This window comes from Psammomys obesus, unplaced genomic scaffold (assembly GCF_907164565.1).
Source record: "Psammomys obesus unplaced genomic scaffold, mPsaObe1.curated_primary_1811, whole genome shotgun sequence".
Taxonomy (NCBI): domain Eukaryota; kingdom Metazoa; phylum Chordata; class Mammalia; order Rodentia; family Muridae; genus Psammomys; species Psammomys obesus.
This window is the reverse complement of record NW_026585626.1, coordinates 12,888,760-12,912,574: the sequence shown is the minus strand read 5'-3', so window position 1 is coordinate 12,912,574 and position 23,815 is coordinate 12,888,760.

Below are 23,815 nucleotides of genomic sequence, written 5' to 3'. Positions count from 1 at the left end.
ATATAATATAATATAATATAATATAATATAATATAATATAATATAATTGTACTAAAATCTGTACACCTAAGGAAGCTAATCAAGAAGGAAGACCCTGGGTAAAATGCTCAGTCTTCATTCAGAAAGGCAAACAGGATGGACATTGGAAGAGGGAGAAAATAGGGAATAGGACAGGAGCATACCACAGAGGGTCTCTGAAAGACTCTACCCAGTGGGGTATCAAAACATATGCTGAGACTCGTAGCTAAAATTTGGGCATAGTGCAGGCAATCTTATGAAAGAAGGGTAAGATAGAAAGACCTGGAGGGGACAGGAGCTCTACAAGGAGAGCAACAGAACCAAAAACTCTGGGTACAGGGATCTTTTGTGAGACGGATACTACAAACAAGGACCATGCATAGAGATAACCTAGAACCCTTGCATAGATGTAGCCAATGGCAGCTCAATATCCAAGAGAGTTCCCCAGTAATAGGAATAGGGACATCTCCAACATGAACTCCTGGGCTGGCTCTTTGATCACCTCCACATGAGGGGGGAGCAGCCTTACCAGTTGACCAAGGAAGAAAATGAAGCCAGTCCTGATGATACCTGATAGACTAGGGTCAAATGGAAGAGAAGGAGGACCTCCCCTATTATTGGACTGGGGGAAAGGCATAGAAGAAGAAGAGGGAAGAAGGGTGGGATTGGGAAGGAATGGGGGAGGGGTCTACAGCTGGGATACAAAGTAAATAAACTGTAATTAATAAAAATTAAATTAATTTTTTAAGGAATGGTCAGAAGAAAACCATACAACTTCCCAGTCTAAACCTTCTGCAGTTTCTCCTTCTTCATAACCACTCACTTGCTTTTTGTAATGTCTATGTATTTTAAGAAATAATATTTTTGTTCATTCTTTGAGAACTTCATCCATGATATTATGATTTATCATCCTCTCTGAACTTCTTCCAGATCCTCTTCCACCCCATTCACTAAATGTCATTCTCTTTCTCTCTCTCTCTTTCTCTCTCTCTATCTCAACTGAAGCAAAACAAAATAAAACAAAAAACTAATAACAATAACAAAAAAAGCAAACACACAAAACCCAAAACCATGGAGTCTGGTTTGTGTTGGATGACTTCTCCTGAGCATAAGTCTAAACTTGGAGTGCAAAACATATACCAGATATAAGCATGTTGAAGAAAACAACTGACTTACCTTCCTCCAGAATTAATCAAATGTCAGTACTTCCTTAGCTAAAGTTAGGACTTTGTACCTATCTCCCCTCTTCAATGCTGGGATTTTGTCTGTCTTGAGTTGAATAGCTCATGCATACAACTCACTAACCTTCTGGTGAAGTTTTAACCTTTTGTCCTTTGTTTTGTTTTTTTAGTCTGTTACATTTATTATTTTTAATTCTGCATTTCTGTGTGCATTTGTGTATGTGCATGTGACTGCAGTCTTTACAGAGGTCAAAGGCATAGGATTCCTCTCAAACTGTCGTTACAGATGGTTGTGAACATCCAGATATATATTGGAAACCCAACATGGGTCCTCTGCCAGAGCAGTACATGCTAATTAACTGCTGAGCCATTGTTTTCAACTATCTAATTTTTCTATCTGACTTCTTCTGTCTGCTCTACTGTTAAGGATTTAAAGATTTGTGTGAATATGTTTGTGTGATTATATGAACATTAATGTGTTCAAGCACATGTTTCTGTGTTTTCAAAGATTCCAAAATGGAAGCAGCTATCCACATCTATCTATTTAAAGGTCTTTCTTTGAACGTGGGATTTGCCTTTTGTTGGCTAGACTGGATGCCAGCAACCTTCAGTGATCCCTTTTTATTTTTTCAGTCTGGAGAACTGAGGTTACAGGCATGCTCTTGATGCCCTGTGTGTTAAACTGATAGGAGCTTCTGAATTCTGACCCTTATAATTGTACAGCCAGCACTCTTAAAGCCATTTCTCAAGTCCCTACCCTACACTTCCCAACAGCAAAAACATAGAAAGTTTTGATTTTTTTTTTTCTTTAATGACCTTTGATGTAGAACTGGGGAGGCAGCTCAGGGGTTAAAAAATCACATAGCTCCTCTAGAGTTAGTTCTGAATACTCACCTCTGGTGGCTCTGTTAGAAGAAAAAAATGGAGCCAAGCCTTCAACTCATTGACACGGGAGACAACTTACTGAACAGAACACCAACACCTCAGGCTCTAAGATTACCAATCAATAAATGGGACCTCATGAAATTAGAAAGTTTCTGTAAAGCAAAGGACACTGTCATCAGGTCAAAACAACAGCCTACAGACTTGGAAAGGACAACCGTACATCTGACATAGGACCAATATCCAGAATATATAAAGAACTCAAGAGGAGAGTCCAAGATGGTGGCGACCAGCACACACCATATCTGATGGTTAGAAAGTGAGCAAAAAAGAAGACTAGACAGTTTAAGTGAAAGAAACAAAAGGAGTGAAAAAGAATGTTATCAAGGAGAAGAGAAAAAGGGTAATTAATATTGATTGACAACTTGATTAGGTCTGTAATCAAAACAAAGCTATAGGTGGGTTTGTTAAGTACTTCCAGGAATGGTTGGCTGAATGCAGAAGTCTGTACACAGGAGTGTTCAGCACCTTCCAGTAGTCGACAAAAAATAAACAAATCTGACAGAAAAACAGTGTTACTATTACCTGCCCTTCACTTCTCACCAGTGAGTGTGTCTATCCTATTTTTGTTGTTGTTGTTGCTTCACCTCATCTTTCAATAAATTCAGAACCTAGCTTCTTCAACCTTCCAACATAGACTAAAGATTCATGAATCTTTAAGAACTGCCCAGCACTTAACCACCATATTAGGACTGCTAGACTTTGTGGACTGAGAGACTATCTAAATCTCAGTCTTGCTGTCATAAATACTACGTATTGTTGGACTTTCCAACACATATTTTGTAAGCTAAACTAGTGAATCTCTTTTCGTCTAGATTATCCTGGTGGATACAAATTGTGATAAGACGAGTTCTTCTGTAGAATTCGAATTATAAGGATAAAGGTCTCTTAATGGGCCAGCTGATGTGTGAAACACCAAATTTTACTGAAATGAAGTTTATTGTGGACTTGCCTAGAAGTGTGAAGTCATTAATTACCCATGCTGTGAGCTTTTGAAAGAATCCTATAAGGTTAAAATATTTGTGATAGTACGAATTCAACCCTTAATATAGTAAATTACATTTAAAAAACACTTTAACAATTCTAGAAAAGGCAGTGTTATAGACGTAAGTCAGAGTACATGATGACTGAAGTTCATTAAGGAGTAAGATACCACAAAATATTCCTTTGTTTAAGCTTTATCAGGACAGGGAGTCTTAAAAATCTCTGAAAGCAATGATCAGCCCCTGAGTTTGGGAAGCACTAAGAGGTATAATACATCATACCAGAAATCATGTACTACCCTCGCCAGCTATGTTCACTTTCATGCTCATAATTAAATTTTAACCTCTGCAAACTCGTAGAAATAAAGAGCACAGCATAACTCATGAAAAGGTATAGTTTTCTAATTTATGCAATCAGAAGATTGGGAATGCATTCTACTGATAAAGGAAGATAGAAGGAGCATACAATATGGGCCAATTTAGCAGATATGAGTTTAATGCAGCTTGCACAGTTGAAAAGTATGTAAATAGTTCATTTGAAATGTAAATTGAGACAGCCTACTATGAATGAGCTGGTGAATAAAAAAGAAATTTGAGTGCTGAGCTAGATTTGCTATGCAAAATCTAATGCTCCATGATGGAAGGTCCAGATGTGTCCATTCACTAATACTGTAAGAAACAAATTTATGATTGCACATCACCTTCCTTGTATAGCTCTTTCATTACAATTCTCTCTATTTGAGATATATACCTGCTCAAATGGCTACTGTAAACCTAATGAGCCTAATTAGATTTTAAAATGTCAAGACTCATCAGTGACAATGTAAATGTACTTATAGTGCTGGATAGCACATTAAAGTAAAATTCACTACCTCGCTGATCATGGTATTTCCAGAATTGAAGTTGATAGCAAGCCTATGAATTTCTTACTACATCCATGTAAGCAGAAATTTTCTAGAACATATGAACACAAGCCTACCTTTAGTTATACCAACATAGAATCATGGCCTCTCAATCAAAACCAGAGATGAGCCTGTTTAAGTATCATACAAGAGATTGAAATAATCCCTGTATCCTATCTGACCACCATAGAATAAAGCTGGAACTCAACAACAACAAAAATAGCAAAAAGTCTACACACATGGAAACTGAACAACTCGCTACTCAATGACAGCTGGGTCAGGGAAGAAATAAAGAAAGAAATTAAAGTCTTCTTAAAATTCACTGAAAATGAAGGCACAACATACCCAAACTGATAGGACACAATGAAAGTAGTGTTAAGAAAAAAGTTCATAGCACTAAGTGCCTATAAGAAGGAATATAAAAGATCACATTCAAGAAACTTAATTGCTCACTTAAAAGCCCTAGGGAAAAAAAATAAATTAGCAGACACACCAAAGAGGAGTAGGAGGCTGGAAATAACCAAAGTCATAGAGAAAAATAAAAACAAGAATTACAAAAACCAAGAGCTGTTTCTTTGAGAAAATCAACAACATAGACAAACCCTTAGCTAAACTAACTAAAAGGCAGAGAGACACTGTCCAAATTAACAAAATCAGAAATGAAAATGGAGAATAATGCCAAACACTGAGGAAATCCAAACAATCATTAGGTCTTACTTCAAAAGCCTATAGGCCACAAAATTTGAAAATCTAAATGAAATGGACAATTTTCTGGACTGATTCCACTTACCAAAGCTGAATCAAAACCAGGTAAATAAATTAAATAGTCTTATATCCTCTAAGGGAATTGAAGCTGTCATCAAAAGTCTCCCATCCAAAAAAAATCCCAGAACCAGATGATTTCAGCACAGAATTCTACCCAGCTTTCAAAGAAGAGCTAGCACCAATACTCTTCAAACTATTTCACAAAATAGAGACAGAAGGAACATTACCAAACTCATTCTATGAATCCACAGTCACCTTGGTACCTAAAACTCACAAAGACCCAATAAGGAAGAGAATTACAGATTACTCTCCCTTATGAACATTGATGCAAAAATACTCAACAAAATACTTGCAAACTGAATACAAGAACACATCAAAGATTTCATACACTATGACTGAAGAGGCATCATGCCAGGTATGCAGGGGTGGTTCAATACATGAAAATCAATCAATGTAATTCACAATATAAACAAACTGAAAGAAAAAAAACACAAGATAAACTCCTTAGATGCTGAAAAACATTTGATAAAATCCAACCTTCATTCATGTTTAAAGTATTGGAGAGATCAGAGATATAAGGTACATACTAAATATAGTAAAGGCAATATACAGCGAGCCTATAGCCAACATCAAACTCAGTGGAGAGAAACTTAAATCAATCCCACTGATATCAGGGACAAGGCAAGGCCGCCCACTCTCCATATCTCTTCAACATAGTTTTTGGAGTCCTTGCTAGAGCAATAAGACAATTAAAGGAGAAAAGGGGGATACAAATTAGAAAGGAAGAAGTTAAAGTATCACTATTTGCAGATGATATGATAATATACTTGAGTGACCCTAAAAATTCTACCAGAGAACTCCTACAGCTGATAAACACCTTCAGAGAAGTGGCTGGATACAAAATTAACTCAAAAAATTCAGTAACCCTCCTGTATTCAAAAGACAAAAGGGCTGAGAAAGAAATTAGGGAAACAACACCTTTCACAATAGCCACAAAGGGCATAAAATGCCTTGGTGTGAATATAAATAATCAAGTCAAAGACTTGTATGCAAAAAAAATTCAAGTCTCTGAAGAAAGAAATAGAAGATATAAGATGATGGAAAGATCTCCCATGCTCAAGGCTGGGCAGGATTCACATAGTAAAAATGGCGATATTACAAAAAGAAATCTACAGATTCAATGCAATTCCCATCAAATTACCAACACAATTCTTTACAGACTTTGAAAAATTCTCAACTTCATATGGAATAACAAGAAACCCAGAATGACTAAAACAATCCTCTACAATAAAAGATCTTCTGGAGTTATCTCCACCCCAGATCTCAAGCTGTACTGTAGATCAACAGTAGTAAAAACTGCATGGTACTGGCATAGAAACAGAATGGTGGATCAAAGGAATTGAATAGAAGACCCTGACATAAATCCACACACTTATGGACACCTGACTTTTCACAAAGTTGCCAAAACATACAATGGAAAAAAGCATCTTTAACAAATGGTGCTGGTCTAACTGGATGTCTACATGTAGAACAATGCAAATAGATCCATACTTATCACCCTGCACAAAACTAAAGTCCAAGTGGATCAAAGACCTCAACATAAAACCAGACACACTAAACCTCTTAGAAGAAAAAGTGAAGCAAAGCCTTGAATTCATTGGCACAGGAGAACTACTTCCTGAACAGAAAATCAACAGCACAGACTCTAAGATCAACAATCAATAAATGGGACCTCATGAAACTGAAAAGCTTCTGTAAATCAAAGGACACTATCATCAGAACAAAACAACTGTCTACAGATTGGGAAAAGATCTTCACCAACTCTATCTGACAGAGGGCTAATATCCCAGAGTATATAAAACTAAAGAAGTTAAAAAGCAACAAATCAAGAAATATAATTTAAAAATAGGGTTCAGAGCTAAAAACAGAATTCTCTGTAAAGGAATATAACTGGTAAAGAAACACTGAAGGAAATGCACAATGTCCTTAGTCATCAGGGAATTGCAAATCAAAACAACCCTGAGATTTCACCTTACACCCATCAGAATGGCTAAGATAAAAAACTCAAGTGACAATGCAGCCACTTTTGATGAGAACTGATAGACTAAGATCAGAAAGGAGAGGAGAACCTCCCCTATCAGTGGACTTGGGGAGTGGCATGCATGCAGAAAGGGGAGGGAGGGTGGGATTGGGAGGAGAGGAAGGAGGGGCTTATGGGGGGATACAAAATGAATAAAGTGTAATTAATAAAAAATTTAAAAAAACTCAAGTGACAACACATGCTGGAGTGGATGTGGAAAAAGGAGAACTCTACCCCATTGCTAGTGGGAATGTAAACGTGTACAACCACTTTGGAAATCAATCTGGCACTTTCTCAGACAATTAGGAATAGCACTTCCTCAAGATCCAGCTACACCACTCCTGGGCATATATCCAAAAGGTGCTCAAGTACACAACAAGGACATTTGTTCAACCATGTTTGTTGCAACTTTATTTGTAATAGCCAGAAGTAGTAAATAACGTAGATGTCCTTCAACGGAGGAATGGATACAGAAATTGTGGTACATTTACACAATGGAATACTAGTCAGCAATAAAAAACAAGGAAATAATGAAAATTTCAGTTAAATAGTAGAACGTAGAAAAGATCATTCTGAGTGAGGTATCCCAGAAGCAGAAAGACACACGGGGTGTATACTCACTCATATGTGGATACTAGACATATAATATAGGATAAACATAATAAAATTTGTACACCTAAAGAAGATAAGCAAAAAGGAGGGCTCTGGGTAATATGCTCAATCTTCATTCAGTAAGGCAAAGAAGATGGACATCAAAAGAGGGGGAAACAGGGAACAGGATAGGAGTCTACCATAGATGGCTTCTGAAAGATTCTTCCCTGCAGAGTATCAAAGCAGACAGTGAGACTCATAGCCAAACTTTGGGCAGAGTGCAGGGTATCTTATGAAAGAAGGGGGAGATAGAAAGACCTGTAGGAATAGGAACTCCACAAGGCCAGCAAAAGAACCAAGACACAGTGTTTTCTGTGACTAATACTCCAATGACCGTGAATGATTAACCTAGAATAACCTAGAACCCCTGCACATGTAATATATGACAGCTCAGTGTCCAAGTGGGTTCCCTAGTAATGTGAACAAGGACTGTCTCTGACATAAGCTTATTGGCCTGTTCTTTGATCACCTCCCTTTAGGGGAGGTGCAGCCTTAACAGGCCACAGAGGAAGACAATGCAGCCACTCCTGATGAGACCTGATCGACTAGGATCAGATGGAAGGGGAGGAAGACTGCCCCTATCAGTGGACTGAGGGAGGGGTATAAGTGGAGAATAGAGAGGGAGGGAGGGAGGGAGGGAGGGTGGGGTTGAGAGGGGAAAAGGGAGGGTGCTACATGTGGGATACAAAGTAAATAAACTTTAATAAAAATAAAATATTATAAAAATAAACAATCATAACTTTTAAATGAAAGAGAGATAAGGTTGCCTGAAGGAACCTTTACTTTACTATACTTTACTTTACTTTACTTTACTATACTATACTTTACTTTACTATAACACCAAAAACATCAGTAATTAACTTGTCTTCCTTTAACCCCCAAAGAGTCCTGCAGCCATTTACTAGGTAATTTTATGCTGCAATAGAAAGAATCAGAAATTTCATGGTATACTAGACATTGGTTATAAATTAATATATTGATTTCAAGAGATGACAAGCATCATTTTGCACTTCCAGCTAAAGTAAGGGCTAGTGAAGGTTATGTGAGAAAATAATCATAGGATGAGTTTGGGAAGTTAGTGAAGTTGTGATCATTTTCCCAGTTCCAGAATGTATGGTTGAGATGGGTTGGGAGAATCTTGAAATTTGTTTTTTGATCTATGCATGCAAAGTGAGAGACTAAAGAACTTCAAATTGGTGGGTATTGGTTTATAAGTTTGAACAAAGCCCAGCCAAGTAGAGACATGTCCAGCCATCTGGGGAAAAAAATAACTTTACTGCATTCTTTTTCTGCCCACTAGAGATACAGTTGCTAGGAAACTGGCCCAGATGACCAGGCCAAAACCATTTATGGTCTTGGCACCTAAAGTAAACCAATCATTTCAAAAGTCAATTTCTCTTACCCAATCATTTAAAGTCAAAACATATAACTCCCTGCTTGAGTTTTTTTTCCCTTCATCAAACTTGTTCCCCCTAGACCACGGGGCTGCATTCCTCTCCTGCTTCCACAGGAGGTTTTTGTGACCTAGGCTAGAGCAAGTATCCAATAAACCCTTGTGTATTTCAGTGGTGTTGATTCCTGGTGGTCTTTGGGGGTCTCACGTAATTGGCATAACACAGACCATATAATTTAACAGGCCAAATGAAAGGCATTAGAGCTACCTCTAACAGGAAAGACAAACCAATATTGTTTTCCTAGGGAGATTAGTTAGTTCTATAGATAAGAACTTTTTTCTTTAATTTTTTATTTAACTTTTATTAATTACACTTTATTCATTTTGTATCCCCCCATAAACCCCTCTCTCCTCCCCTCCCGGTTCAACCCTCTCCCTCTTTCTGCATGCATGCTCCTCCCCAAGTCCACTGATAGGGGAGGTCCTCTTCTCCTTCTTTCTGATCTTAGTCTATCAGTTCTCATCAGAAGTGGCTGCATTGTCAGGGTTATAGATAAGAACTTTAAAGAGGCATATATTGAGGTTCCATCTAAAAATCTCTTTAGCTGTTTTATTTAACATATATATAAAAGGACAGATCATGAATAATGACAGTTAATTATCACAAACATAAACAAATAGTGAATACTTGCAGCTGATGTAAAAGACGTGGTACTATTACTTGGAAAAAAATAACACTCTCCTTGTACAATCTCCTGTCATTGTTTAGAGTTACTGCTTTCCTAAATTTTCTCTATACCTGTCCATAAGAAAAACCAGTAGCAATTTTCTCTCATCTTGCAAGGCCAAGAGTAAGTATTTTCTTTCCTTCCTTAGTGTATATTAATTCTTCATTGCTATGTCATACTTTAGATCACAGGGACTTTGATACATATCTTTTCCACAAGGTATCACATTGACCTCTTGTATTGCTGATGTTATGCAGGTTATTCCAATGAATCAGGAGTTAGTAGCCATTCTTTAATTGTTGGTAAAGCTAATGTGCAGCAGAGGATGAGAAATAACTGCAAGTATTGTCGTAAATAAAAATGACTGTCGAGCTATATAAGATTATCATGAAGGAATTATTTAATCCACTTTCCCAAATAATAAGACACAGACACATGTTAGGTTTTAAAATTGCCTTATTTACCTTGTGTCTGGCAGATTCATCTTTGCTGGCTCAGTAACCTCACCATCCATCTCCCAGCCCCTATCCAATGCCATGTGCCTTAATCCTCATCATATGGTCTACCTTCCATTCATAATCCCATGGTATTTCCTTATATTTTTCATCTGGGCCTTTTCACCCCATTATTGGAGTCCTTCCTCTTGTGTGTGTGTCTGTGTGTGTGTGTGTGTGTGTGTGTGTGTATTTTTCTCCACACCAACCCATTGTGACATTCTCTTCACTCCTCTCTTCAGTTCATCTGTCTCCTGTGATTCTCCTGTCTTCTTCATGCCTGAACCTTAGCCATGACTACCCCATTCTGCCCTGCCCTAGTATAGGCCATTTAATCAACCAATCCGGTCTGTCTTAGGCAGGTTTACAAAACAAGGATAAGTGTAATCAGATCCTGAGGGCCAGTAACATGCATCAGACCAGCCTCCAACATACAACCAAAATTACTGTCAGTAAAATTTCTAAGAGTCCAGTTGTATGTGCTAGGCAAAAACATCCCTTCTAAGATTAGGGACAAATGTTTACACCTGGTCCCTCTGGCAAACATAAAAGATTTATGATGCTTACTGGGTCTATTGAATTATAAAAGTACTGCATTCCTCACTTGGGTGTGTCACTCCAGATTACATGCAAAGTTGCTAGGTTTCAATGGAACCTAAAACAAGAGAAGCCTCTTTAGCATGGTCAGGCTTTTGTACAGGACACTTTGTCACTTGGGCATATAATCCAACAGAACCAAGGGTATTGATATGTCTCTCAGTAGTAACTTCAGCAGTCCCCCATAGCAGAATCACAGTAGAGGCTATTGTGATTTTTTAGAGCAAGGCCATGCCACCATCTTCATTAATAATTCCCTTAGGAGAGACATCTAACAGCCAGTTAGTTATTAAATCGTTAGTGGAAAACAAATCCTTGTTGATGGGCAACAAAATTATACACAAACTGAAATACCCATCTTGAGCCATCAAGCAATAAAGTTAGATATGCAAAGCAGAAATTTCTCACCATATGGAAAGTATACATATGCAATAGGTTCAAGCCAGTCTTGTAGTTGTGGGTAGGTATATGAAGAAGTTGCCTAAATTCTTCTATTTTCCACTCCCCTTATCATTTCTGCTCTCTGAAGCATGGAATTATGGCCTCATAGGGTGTTCCTTGTTTTCAATTGACTGAGGAAGAGAAGACTGAGGTCTGACTTACAAATAGCTGTGTACATTCTCCATGTATCATCCAGAAGTAGACAGATGAAGTATTCTAATTCCCTGAACAACCCGGCAAGAGTGTTAGGGGAGAATCTTCACTTCAGGAATTGAAAATGGCTAAAGTTACAATTATATACTGATCCATGAGGGTTGTGCAATCATTTGGTTAAATAATTATAGTGTTGGAAGGAAAAGTATTGGAAACTGGTTCAAAAGATATTTCGTGGAAGAGAATCTCACCAAATGGCCAAAGAGTGTGAAGATATTTGTGTCTCATGCAAATGATCATCAAAGTTGTTTTTAGCAGAGGATGATACCCATGTAAAATATATAAATTAACCTTTTTGTTTCTTAGCAGTCATCCTCATTACTTAGTCATCTTTGTCATTTCTCAATAGAACTATACAAAGTGGCCATGGTGGCAGAGATGGAGGTCAACAACATGGTCATAAATTCACTAAGTTGAGGTGGCTATTACTACTACTGAGTGCTAAATCTGACAACTACAGAGTTCAACACTATTTCTCAATGTGACCCTTCAGTGACCTGGAGGCAGGGTGACTACTTTGGAACACTTACATTGTCCATAAAGGGTAGTTCTTAGTCCTTATTGGAGTAGATACTTATTCTGAGTGCAAACTTCACTTTCCTTCATATAATGCCTCTGTCAAAACTACCATACATAAATTTGGGTAATGCCTAATACACCATTGTGATTTTTCTCAAAATATTGCTTTTAACTAAAGAACTCACTTCACATCAAAATAATATACCAAAGTGTTCATTCATGCTCAAGGAATTCTCTGGCTTTAACATGTTTCCTGCCAATCTGAAGCTGCTGGCTTGACAGCTTGAGTGAAATGATATTTTGAAGAGAGAGCCAGAATTAACTAGTAAGTAATTATCTTAAAGCCTTGGGCATGCTTTTCCAGAAGGCTTCTTATGTTCTCAATGAGCACCCAATATATGGTAGTGTTTCTGTCAAAGGATTCAGGGGCTTAGAAATCAAGGGTTGAACACTGGAATTGTTCCACTTATCATCATATTTACATACGTACAAGAAAAGGTCTTGCTTTTTGTATCCATGACCTTGTATTTTGTCAGCCTAGAAGTGTGTTTCCCAGTGGAGAGTTGGCCATGCTTCTGCCAACAGATGCAAGGAGTATAACCTTGAACTTGAAGTTATAGCTTCTTCATGGCCGCTTCAGGCCTCTCTAATGCCATGGTGTCAAGAGATTAAGAAAAGAGTGAGACAACAACAACAGAAATAACAAACAGCCTACACGCACATGGAAACTGAACAACTTGTTACTCAACGACAGCTGGGTTAAGGAAGAAATAAAGAAAGAAATTAAAGACTTCATAGAATTCAATGAAAATGAAGGCACAACATACCCAAATTTATAGGACACATTGAAAGCAGTGCTCAGAGGAAAATTTATAGCACTAAGTGCCTGCAAGAAGAAATTCGTAACATCACATACAAACAACTTAATGGCCCAACTGAAAACCCTAGAAAAAAAAAAAAAAGAAGGAGATACACCCAAGAGGAGCAGAAGGCTGGAAATAATCAAACTCAGGGCTGAAATCAATCAATTAGAAACAAATAAAACTATTCAAAGAATCAATGAAACAAAAAGCTGCTTCTTTGAGAAAATCAACAAGATAGACAAACCCTTAGCCAAACTAACTAAAAAGCAGAGAGAATCTATCCAAATCAACAAAATCAGAGATGAAAAGGGTGACATAACTACAGACACGAGGAAATTTAAACAATCATTAGGTCATACTACAAAAGCCTATATGCCACAAAATTTGAAAACCTAAATGAAATGGACAATTTTCTTGATAGATTCCATCTTCCAACAATAAGTCAAGATCAGATAGAAAGACTGAAGAGCCCTATATCCCCCAAGGAAATTGAAGCAGTCATTCACAGTCTCCCCTCCAAAAAAAGCCCTGGGACAGATGGTTTCAGCGCGGAATTCTACCAGACCTTCAAAGAAGTGCTCACACCAATTCTCCTCAAACTATTCCACAAAATAGAAACAGAAGGAACATTACCAAACTCATTCTATGAAGCAACAGTCACCCTGATACCTAAACCACACAAAGACCCAACAAAAAAAGAGAACTTCAGACCTATCTCTCTTATGAACATTGACACAAAATACTCAATAAAATACTTGCAAATCGAATCCAAGAAAACATCAAAGATATCATCTACCACGACCAAGTAGGCTTCATCCCAGGCATGCAAGGGTGGTTCAACATACGGAAATCCATCAATGTAATCCACCACATAAACAAACTGAAGGAGAAAAACCACATAATCATCTCCTTAGATGCTGAAAAAGCATTTGACAAAGTCCTACACCCATTCATGTTTAAAGTCTTGGAGAGATCAGGGATACAAGGCACATATCTAAACATAGTAAAGACAATATACAGCAAGCCTATAGCCAACATCAAACTCAATGGAGAGAAACTTAAATCAATCCCACTGAAATCAGGGACAAGACAAGGCTGCCCACTCTCTCCCTACCTCTTCAACATAGTACTTGAAGTCCTAGCCAGAGCAATAAGACAACTAAAGGAGATCAAGGGGATACAAATAGGAAAGGAAGAGGTCAAAGTGTCACTATTCGCAGATGATATGATAATATATATGAGCGACCCCAAAAATTCAACCAGAGAACTCCTCCAGCTGATAAACACCTTCAGCAAAGTGGCCGGATACAAAATCAACTCAAAAAAAATCAGAAGCCCTCCTGTATACCAAAGACAAAAGGGCCGAGAAAGAAATTAGGGAAACAACACCCTTCACAATAGCTACTAATAACATAAAGTACCTTGGGGTGACACTAACCAAGCAAGTGAAAGACCTGTTTGAGAAAAACTTCAAGTCTCTGAAGAAAGAAATTGAAGAAGATCTCAGAAGATGGAAAGATCTCCCGTGCTCATGGATTGGTAGGATTAACATTGTGAAAATGGCCATCCTGCCAAAAGCAATCTACAGATTCAATGCAATTCCCATCAAAATACCAACTCAATTCTTTACAGACCTTGAAAAAAAGATTTTCAGCTTCATATGGAGAAACAAAAAACCCAGAATCTCCAAAACAATCCTGTACAACAACAGATCATCTGGAGGTATATCTATCACCGATCTCCAGTTGTACTACAGAGCAATAGTAATAAAAACGGCATGGTATTGGCACAAAAACAGAAAGGAGGATCAATGGAACCACATAGAAGACCCAGAAATAAACCCACACACCTATGAATACTAGATTTTTGACAAAGAAGCCAAAACCATTCAATGGAAAAAAGACAGCATCTTCAACAAATGGTGCTGGTCCAACTGGATGTCCACATGCAGAAAAATGAAAATAGATCTCTATTTATCACCCTGCACAAAACTAAAGTCCCAGTGGATCAAAGACCTCAACATAAAACCAGATACTCTAAATCTGTTAGAAGAAAAAGTGGGGAACAGCCTAGAACTCATTGGCACAGGAGACAACTTCCTGAACAGAACACCAACAGCACAGGCTCTAAGAGCAACAATCAATAAATGGGACCTCATGAAACTGAAAAGCTTCTGTGAAGCAAAGGACACTGTCATCAAAACAAAACGCCTGCCTACAGATTGGGAAAGAATCTTCACTAACCCTTTATCTGACAGAGGACCAATATTGAGTATATACAAAGAATTAAAGAAGCTGAAAAGCAGCAAACCAAGTAATCCAATTAAAAAATGGGGAACAGAGCTAAACAGAGAATTCTCGACAGAGGAATATCGAATGGCAGAGAAACACTTAAAGAAATGCTCATCCTCATTAGCCATCAGGGAAATGCAAATCAAAACGACCCTGAGATTTCACCTTACACCCATCAGAATGGCCAAGATGAAAAACTCAAGGGACAACACATGCTGGAGAGGTTGTGGAGAAAGGGGAACCCTCTTCCACTGCTGGTGGGAATGTAAACTGATACAACCACTCTGGAAATCTATCTGGCGCTTTCTAAGACAATTAGGAATAGTGCTTCCTCAAGACCCAGCTATACCACTGCTAGGTATATACCCAAACTTTGCTCAAGTACACAAAAGGGATATTTGCTCAACCATGTTTATAGCAGCATTATTTGTAATAGCCAGAACCTGGAAACAACCCAGATGTCCATCAACGGAGGAATGGGTACAGAAATTGTGGTATTTTTACACAATGGAATACTACTCAGCAATCAAAAAGGAGGAAATCATGAAATTTGCAGGCAAATGGTGGGATCTAGACAAGATCATCCTGAGTGAAATATTGCAGAAGGAGAAAGACAAACACGGTATATACTCACTTATATAGACCTATAAGATATGATAAACATAATGAAATCTATACACCTAAAAAAGATAATCAAGAGAGCGGACATGGAGTAAGATTATCAATCCTCGTTTAGAAAGACAGATGGGATGCGCATTGAACATATGACAGGAGTCTACTGAGTGCATTTGAAAGACTCTAACTAGCAGTGTTTTCAAAGCAAAGACTCATGACCAAACCTTTGGCAGAGTACAGGGAATCATAAGAAAGAAGGGGAGTTAGTCTGATGAGGAAAGGATAGGAGCTCCACAAGGACCAAACATATCTGGGCACAGGGTCTTTTCTGAGACTGATATGCAACCAAGGACCATGTATGAATGTAACCTAGAACCTCTGCTCAGATGTAGCCTGTGGTAACTCAGTAACCAATTGGCTTCCCATAGTGAGGGGAACAAGGACTATTTCTAACAGGAACTCAATGACTGGCTCTTTGGCCTCCCCACCCCCCAAGGGAGGAGCAGTCCTGTTAGGCCACAGAGGAGAGCTTTGCAGCCAGTCCTGAAGATACCTGATAAAACAGGATCAGATGAATGGGGAGGAGGTCCCCCCTATCAGTGGACTTGGCAAGGGGCACGGTGGAGATGAGGGAGGGAGGGAGAGACTGGGAGGGAATGAGGGATAGGGACATACAGAGTTAATAAAATGTAACTGATAAGAAAAAAATAAAATTAAAAAAAAAAAGAAAAAAAAAGGAGTTAGAACTCCTTTGAAACCACAGCCAACACCAGTAAACCCCAAACACTGTGTTCCAGTTCCTGCCTCAGAACTCTGATTGCTTTCCCATAGGCCTGCCCACACCAGTGACCCCAGGTAAATCCCTAGCTCCTCCCAAAGCTACTGCCTGCCAACTCCCTGGAAATACCCTACAGTAGTAAACTACACGTCATACACTGAGATTACATTTCCCACACTACAACATTGCCTGCTATGTAGGAGGCCTGATAGCACCAGTGATACCAAGTAAGCCCGTCTTTCCTCAAGGCTCGGGCTACCAACACACCTGAAAGCACATTCAACAGAAATAAACTGCACTCCAAACCCTGTGAGCCATTTTATTCCCCACAACTCTGATTGCTCTTTTGGATGTCTGCTGGCAACAGGGACAACCAGGTTATACCCTGCTCCAAGCCATTGCCTTCCATAACCCCATGACACACCTAACAGCCTTAAACTGCATGCCAAGCCATTTTCCAGCCCACAATACTCCCTGCTTTCCTAGCGGCCCACTATCACCATGGATCCCAAGTCGCTCTGGTACTTAAAACCCCAGAGGCAAGCTTAGCACTCAAAACCCCAGAGGTCACACAGCCCACAAAAATCAAAAACCCCAGAGGAGATACCCTAGAAGACCTGAAGACTTTCTAACCACCAGGACCCTGGTCTACTCAGTCCAGAAAAAAAAAAAAAAAAAAAAAAAAGGAGGAAACAGAAACCATGAGATAAAACATCCAAACAAAAATAACAAACAAACAAAACCCAACAAAGACACTCTTAGAAATCAGCATCTAAGCATAAAATAACCACAAAACCCAGATGCTAAAATCAGCATAAGAACAACAGCCAGGGAAATATGGCAACACTAGAGGACAGCTTTTCTACTATAGCAATCAGTGAATATGCCAACTTAGCTGAACTACAAGAAAATGACTATCAATCCAACTTTATGAAGATGATAAAGGCCTTTAAAGAGGAAATGAATAAAACTGTTCAAGACCTGAAAATGAAAATAGGTAAGAGAGCAGGAACTATGGATGCAAGGATTACCAACAGAATACAAGAGATACAAGAGGGAATCTCAGTGTAGAAGATATAATTGAAGAAATCAATACACCAATCAAAGAAAATGTTAGATTTAAAAATTGTTCACGGAACAAAATATCCAGTATATCTGGTACACTATGAAAAGACCAACCTACGAATAATGGGACTAAAAGAAAGAGAGTCCCACTTCACACATCCATAAAATACTTTAAACAAAATCATAGTAGAAAAATTTCCATACTAGGCTAATATCTGCTTATGAGTACCTACCATTTGTATCTTTCTGGGTCTGGGTTACCTCACTCAGGATGGTGTTTTCTAGTTCCACCCATTTGCTTGTAAATTGCATAATTTTCTTGTTTTTAATAGTTGAGCAGTATTCCATACTGTAAATGTGCCACACTTTCTTTATCCATTCTTCAGCTAAGGTATATTAGGGTGGTTACTATTTTCTGGCTATTACAAATAAAGCTGCTGCTGTGAGTTATTACTATTTAACATTGATTTATCTTTTTGTTAAACAGAGGTTATTCCTAAACCAGCTGCACACCAAAATCATCACACAGAGAGTAGGATGTATTTAGTCAACCTAGAGCACAATGTTGGGCAATGATTACTCCATCCTAAACCTTGGAGGTTTCTTATCATTCAGATTTTACCCGCTATACTTGCTTTTAGTTACATCCTAGGTCTAGTTCATCTCTCCTCTTGGTTCTAAGTTCTGTCCAGCTGATCTCTGCTCTCCCAACACACTTGCTTACTTCTCCTCCCCTTCAGACAAAGATGTCCTACCCAGTTCTCTCCATTGCTTAGCATCATGGATGGTTGTGTTATTGACAAAACAGAGAACAAATGGTGGCACAAATTTACACACACTTGAGACAGGTGATGTTTATTCTAAGTATCACAATGCAATGTCTGGATTGAAACCAGATAGTGGGGTAGAGAAATCAGCATTTGAATGAACAGGGTAAATTACATATATATATATATATATGTATCATTATACCAACAAACTGCTATAAACAAAACTGATCAAATGTCCTTGTTGTATGGTGGACCATCTTTCAGGTATATGCCCAAGAGTGATATACCTGGGTCTTGATGTAGAGCTATTCTTAATTTTCAGAGAAAGCATCAGATTGATTTGCAAAGCAGTTTTACAAGTTTGTACTCCCACCAGCAATGGAGGACTATTCCTCTTGCTCCACATTCTCACCAGCATGTGCTGTCAACTGAATTTTTGAAAATAGCCATTCTGATGGATGTAAAATGGAATCTCAGTCATTTTGATTTGTATTTCCTTGATGAATAAGGACATTGAGTATTTCTTTAAGTGCTCCTCAGCCATTTGAGTTTCCTCTGCTGAGAACTCTCTGTTTAGCTCTAAATCTCATTTTTTCACTAAATCTACTTTATTTAGAGTTTTTTTTTATTTATCACAATTTATTCATTTTGTATCCCACCTGAGCCCCCTCCCTCATGCCCCCCAATCCTGCCCTTCCTCTCTCTTCTTCTTCCATGCCCCTCCTCCAATCCACTGACAGGGAGGTCCTCCTCCCCTTCTATCTGACCCTAGCCTATCAACTCTGATTTGGACTGGCTGCATTGTCTTCCTCTGTGACTTGATAAGGCTACCTCTCCTTCAGGGGGAGCCTATCAAAAGCCATACATTGACTGAAACCCATTTTTAATTGGATTATTTGGTGTGCTGGTGTTTAATTTCCTGAGTTCTTTGTATAATTTGGATTTAAGCCCTCTGTCAGATGTAGGGTTGTTGAAGATCTTTTCTCAATCTGTTGACTGCCATTTTGTTCTACTGGCAGTGTCCTGTGCCATACAGAAGGTTTTCATTTCAATGAGGACTCATTTATTAATCGTTGATCTTAATGCCTGAGCTGTTGGTTTTCTTCATGAAGTTGTTTCCTGTGCCAATGTGTTCAAGGCTCTTCCCCACTTTCTCATGTATTAGATTTAATGTATCTAGCTTTATGTTGAGGTCTTTGATTCACTTGGACTTGAGTTTTCATGGTGATAAATATGAATATACTTGTGTTCTTCTATGTGTAAACATCCAATTAGACCAGCAGCATTTGTTTCAGATGCTTTCATTTTTTTCCTTGTATGGTTTTGACTTTTTTTTGTCAAAAATCAAGTGTCCATAATTGTGTGGGCAGACAACCACACTGAAATTCACAGACACAATAAAGAGAAATAATGAGGAGAACACAAGGAAGAATACTTAAATATTACGCAGAAGCAGAAAAAAAATAGACAGCAGAAGCAGAAAAAAATCAGAAGCCATCATGTATAACAAAGACAAAAGGGCCGAGAAAGAAATTAGGAAAACTACACCCTTCACAATAGTCACAAAAGACATAAAGTACATTGGTGTGACTCTAACCAAGTAAGTGAAAGACCTGATTGAAAAAAAAAATTCAAGTCTCTGAAGAAAGAAATTGAGGAAGATATCAGAAGATGGAAAGATCTCCAGTGCTCATTGATTGGTAGGATTAACAAAGTGAAAATGGACATCCTGCCAAAAGCAATCAACAGATTCAATGCAGTTCCTATTAAAATATCAACACAATTCTTTACAAACCTTGAAAGAAAAATTCTCAACTTCATATGGAAAAGAAAAACAGAATTTCCAAAATGATCCTGTACAACAACAGATCATCTTTAGGTATCTCCATCCCTGATCTCAAGATATACTACAGAACAATAGTAATTAAAACTTGCATTGTATTGGCATAGAAACAGAATGGTGGATCAAGGGAACAAAACAGAAGACCCAGAAATAAATCCACACACCTATGGATACTTGATTTTTGACAAAGAAGCCAAAACCATTCAATGGAAAAAAGACACCAAATGGTGCTGGTCTAACTGGATGTCTGCATGCAGAGAAAAGAAAATAGATTCATATTTATCACCCTGCATAAAACTAAAGTCCAAGTGGATTAAGTCCTCAGCATAAAACCAGACACACTAAATCGTTTTGAAGAAAAAGTGGGGAAGAGCCTAGAACTCATTGGCACAGGAGACAACTTCCTGAACAGAACACCAACAGCACAGGTTCTAAGATCAACAATCAATAAATGGGACCTCATGAAACTGAAAAGCTTCTGTTAAGCAAAAGACACTGTCATCAGAACAAACCAACAGCCTACAGATTGGGAAAGAATCTTCACCAACCCTATATCTGACAGAGGGCTAATATCCAGAATATATAAAGAATTAAAGAAGTTAAAAAGCTATAAGTCAAGCAATCCAATTAAAAAATGGGGTATGAAGCTAAACAGAGATTTCTCTGTAGATGAATACAGAATGGCAGAGAAACACTTAAAGAGATAGTCAACATCCTTAGCCATCAGGGAGATACAAATCAAAACAACCCTGAGATTTCACCTTACTCCCATCAGAATGGCTAAGATCAAACACTCAAATGACAACACAAGCTGGAGAAGTTGTGGAGAAAGGGGAACCCTCCTTCATTGCTGGTGGGAATGTAAACTAGTACAACCACTTTGGAAATCAATCTGGTGCTTTCTCAGACAATTAGGAATAGCGCTTTCTTGAGATCCAGCTATACCACTCCTAGGCATATACCCAAACTTTGCTCAAGTACACAAAAGGGATACTTGCTCAACCATGTTTATAGCAGCTTTATTCACAATATCTAGAACCTGGAAACAACCAGTTGACCCTGAACAGAGGAATGGATACAGAAATTGTAGTACATTTACAGAATGGAACACTACTCAGCAATTAAAAACAAGGAAATCCTGAAAATTGTAGGTAAATGATGGGATCTAGATAAGATCATCCTGAGTGAGTATCCCAGAAGCAGAAAGACACACAGGATATATACTCACTTATAAGTGGATAATAGACCTATAAGATAGGATAAACATACTAAAATCTGTACACCTAAAGAAGCTAAAGAAGAAGGAGTTCCCTGGGTAAGATGATAAATCCTCAATTAGAAAGGAAAATGGGATGGACATTGGAAGAAGGAGAAAACAAGAAACAGGACAGGAACCTACCACAGAGAGCCTCTGAAAGACTCTACATAGCAGTGTATCAAAGCAGATGCTGACACTCATAACCAAGCTTTGGGCAGAGTGCAGGGAGTCATAAGAAAGATGGGGGAGTTGAGTTAGTAAGACCTGAAGAAGACAGGAGCTCCACAAGGACCAAATATATCTGCTCCTTTTCTAATATTGAGTCTCCAACCAAGGACCATGTATGGATATAACCTAGAACCTCTGCCCGGATGTAGCCCATGACAGCTCAGTATCTAAGTGGGTTCCCTAGTAAGGGGAACAGGGACTGTCTCTGACATGAAGTCAGTGGCTGGCTCTTTACATCACCACCCCTCCTGAGGGAGGAGCAACTATGCTAGGCCACTGGGGTAGGACATTGCAGCCAGTTCTGAAGAGACCTGATAAGTTAGGGTCAGATGGAAAGGGGAGGAGGGCCTCCCCTATCAGTGGACTTAGAGGGGGATGGGAGAAGATGAGGGAGGAAATGTGGGATTGGGAGGAAATAAGGGAAGGAGCTACAGCTGGGATGCAAAGCAAATAAAATGTAATTAATGTAAAAAATAAAATTTAATTTAAAAATAAAAAAGAGGCATAAAGAGTGAGAAAGTCAAGGAAAAAAGACTGGAGAGAGAAGTTGGAAGGACAGGGGGCTTAAAGAGAGAAAAGAAACAGTAGGTGGGGTCATCTCTGAGACAAGCTGGAGATATAAGACAGGGTAGACTCTTGGGAGGGTGTGGGAGTGATGCTAGCTGTGACATTTATTAGCATGGTCTTGGAAACTAAAGAGGCCACCCTCTAACTAGACTGGACTGTTAGTGGTGGGAAGGGAATACCACCAACCCACATCTTCAACACAAAATTTACCCTACCTACAAGACATGAAGGGAGAAATATAGAACATAGATTGAAAGAATGTCCAAGCAAGCCTGGCCCAACTTGAGACACACCCTATGGTAGACAGCCAACCCCTAACACTATTAACAATTCTCTGCTATGCTTACAGACATGAGACTAACATAGCTGTCCTCTGAGAGACTCCACCCAACAACAGATTGAAGTAGATGCTGAGACTCACAACCAAACATTGCCTGGAGCACAGGGAGTTTTGTAGGAAAATGGGGAGAAGAATAAATGGACCCCAAGGAGACAGGAGCTCCACAAGAAGGCCAACAGAGCCAACTGACATGGGCTCAGTGGGGTTTATGGAACACAAACCAGGATCAATGAATGCATGGACTTGATCTAGACCCCATACACATACATAGATGAGAATAGCTTGGCAAACAGGTGGGTCTCCTAGAAAGGGGGAAAGGGTCTGTCTCTGAGATGGATATTGTTGCCTGCTTTTCTATCACTTCCTGGTGGCAGTGCCACTAAGTCAAATTGATGCAATTTAAGTGCTGATAGGAGTTGGTAGTGGGGAGCCTTCCTTATCTGAGGAGTGGAGGAGGAGGGATAGTGGGAAGAGAGAAGAAAGACCTGGAACAGGAGGAGAGGAGGGAGGGCCTAAAATTGGGATGTAAAGTAAATAGATAAATAAATTAATTTTTTAAAAAAGAAAATTCCCCAAATTAAAGAAAGAGATGTTTATAAACATGAAAGAAGCCAGAACACCAAATAGATTAGACCAGAAAAGAAAATCCTGCCACCACATAATAATCAAATCACCAAATGTACAGAACAAAGAAAGAATATTAAAGGATGCAAGGGGAAAAGGCCAAGTGACATATAAACGCAGGCCAATCAGAATCACACCTGACTTCTCAACAGAGACTCTGAAAGCCAAAAGGTCCTGTGCAGATGTCTTGCAGTCTCTAAGAGACCACAGAAGATAGCCCAGATTACTACACAGCAAAAGCTTTCATTTCCATAGAGGGTGAAAACAAGATATTCCAAGACAAAACAAAATTTAAATAATATCCATAAATCCAGCCCTACAGAAGATACTAGAAGGAAAATTCCAACACAAGAATGTTAACTGCACCCAAGAAAACACAGAAAATAAATAATTCCACACCAGTAAAACCGAAAGAAGGGAAACACATATACACACACAGAAGCACACACATACGACCACCAACATCATACAAATAATAGAAAATAAGAATTATTGGTGTTTAATATCTCTCAATATCAGTGGACTAATTCCCCAATAAGAAGACATAGACTAACAAATAGATTAAAAAACAAGATCCATCACTCTGCTGCGAAAAAGAAACACACATCAGAATCACAGATAGATATTATCTCAAAGTAACGGGCTGAAAAAATATTTTCCAAGCAA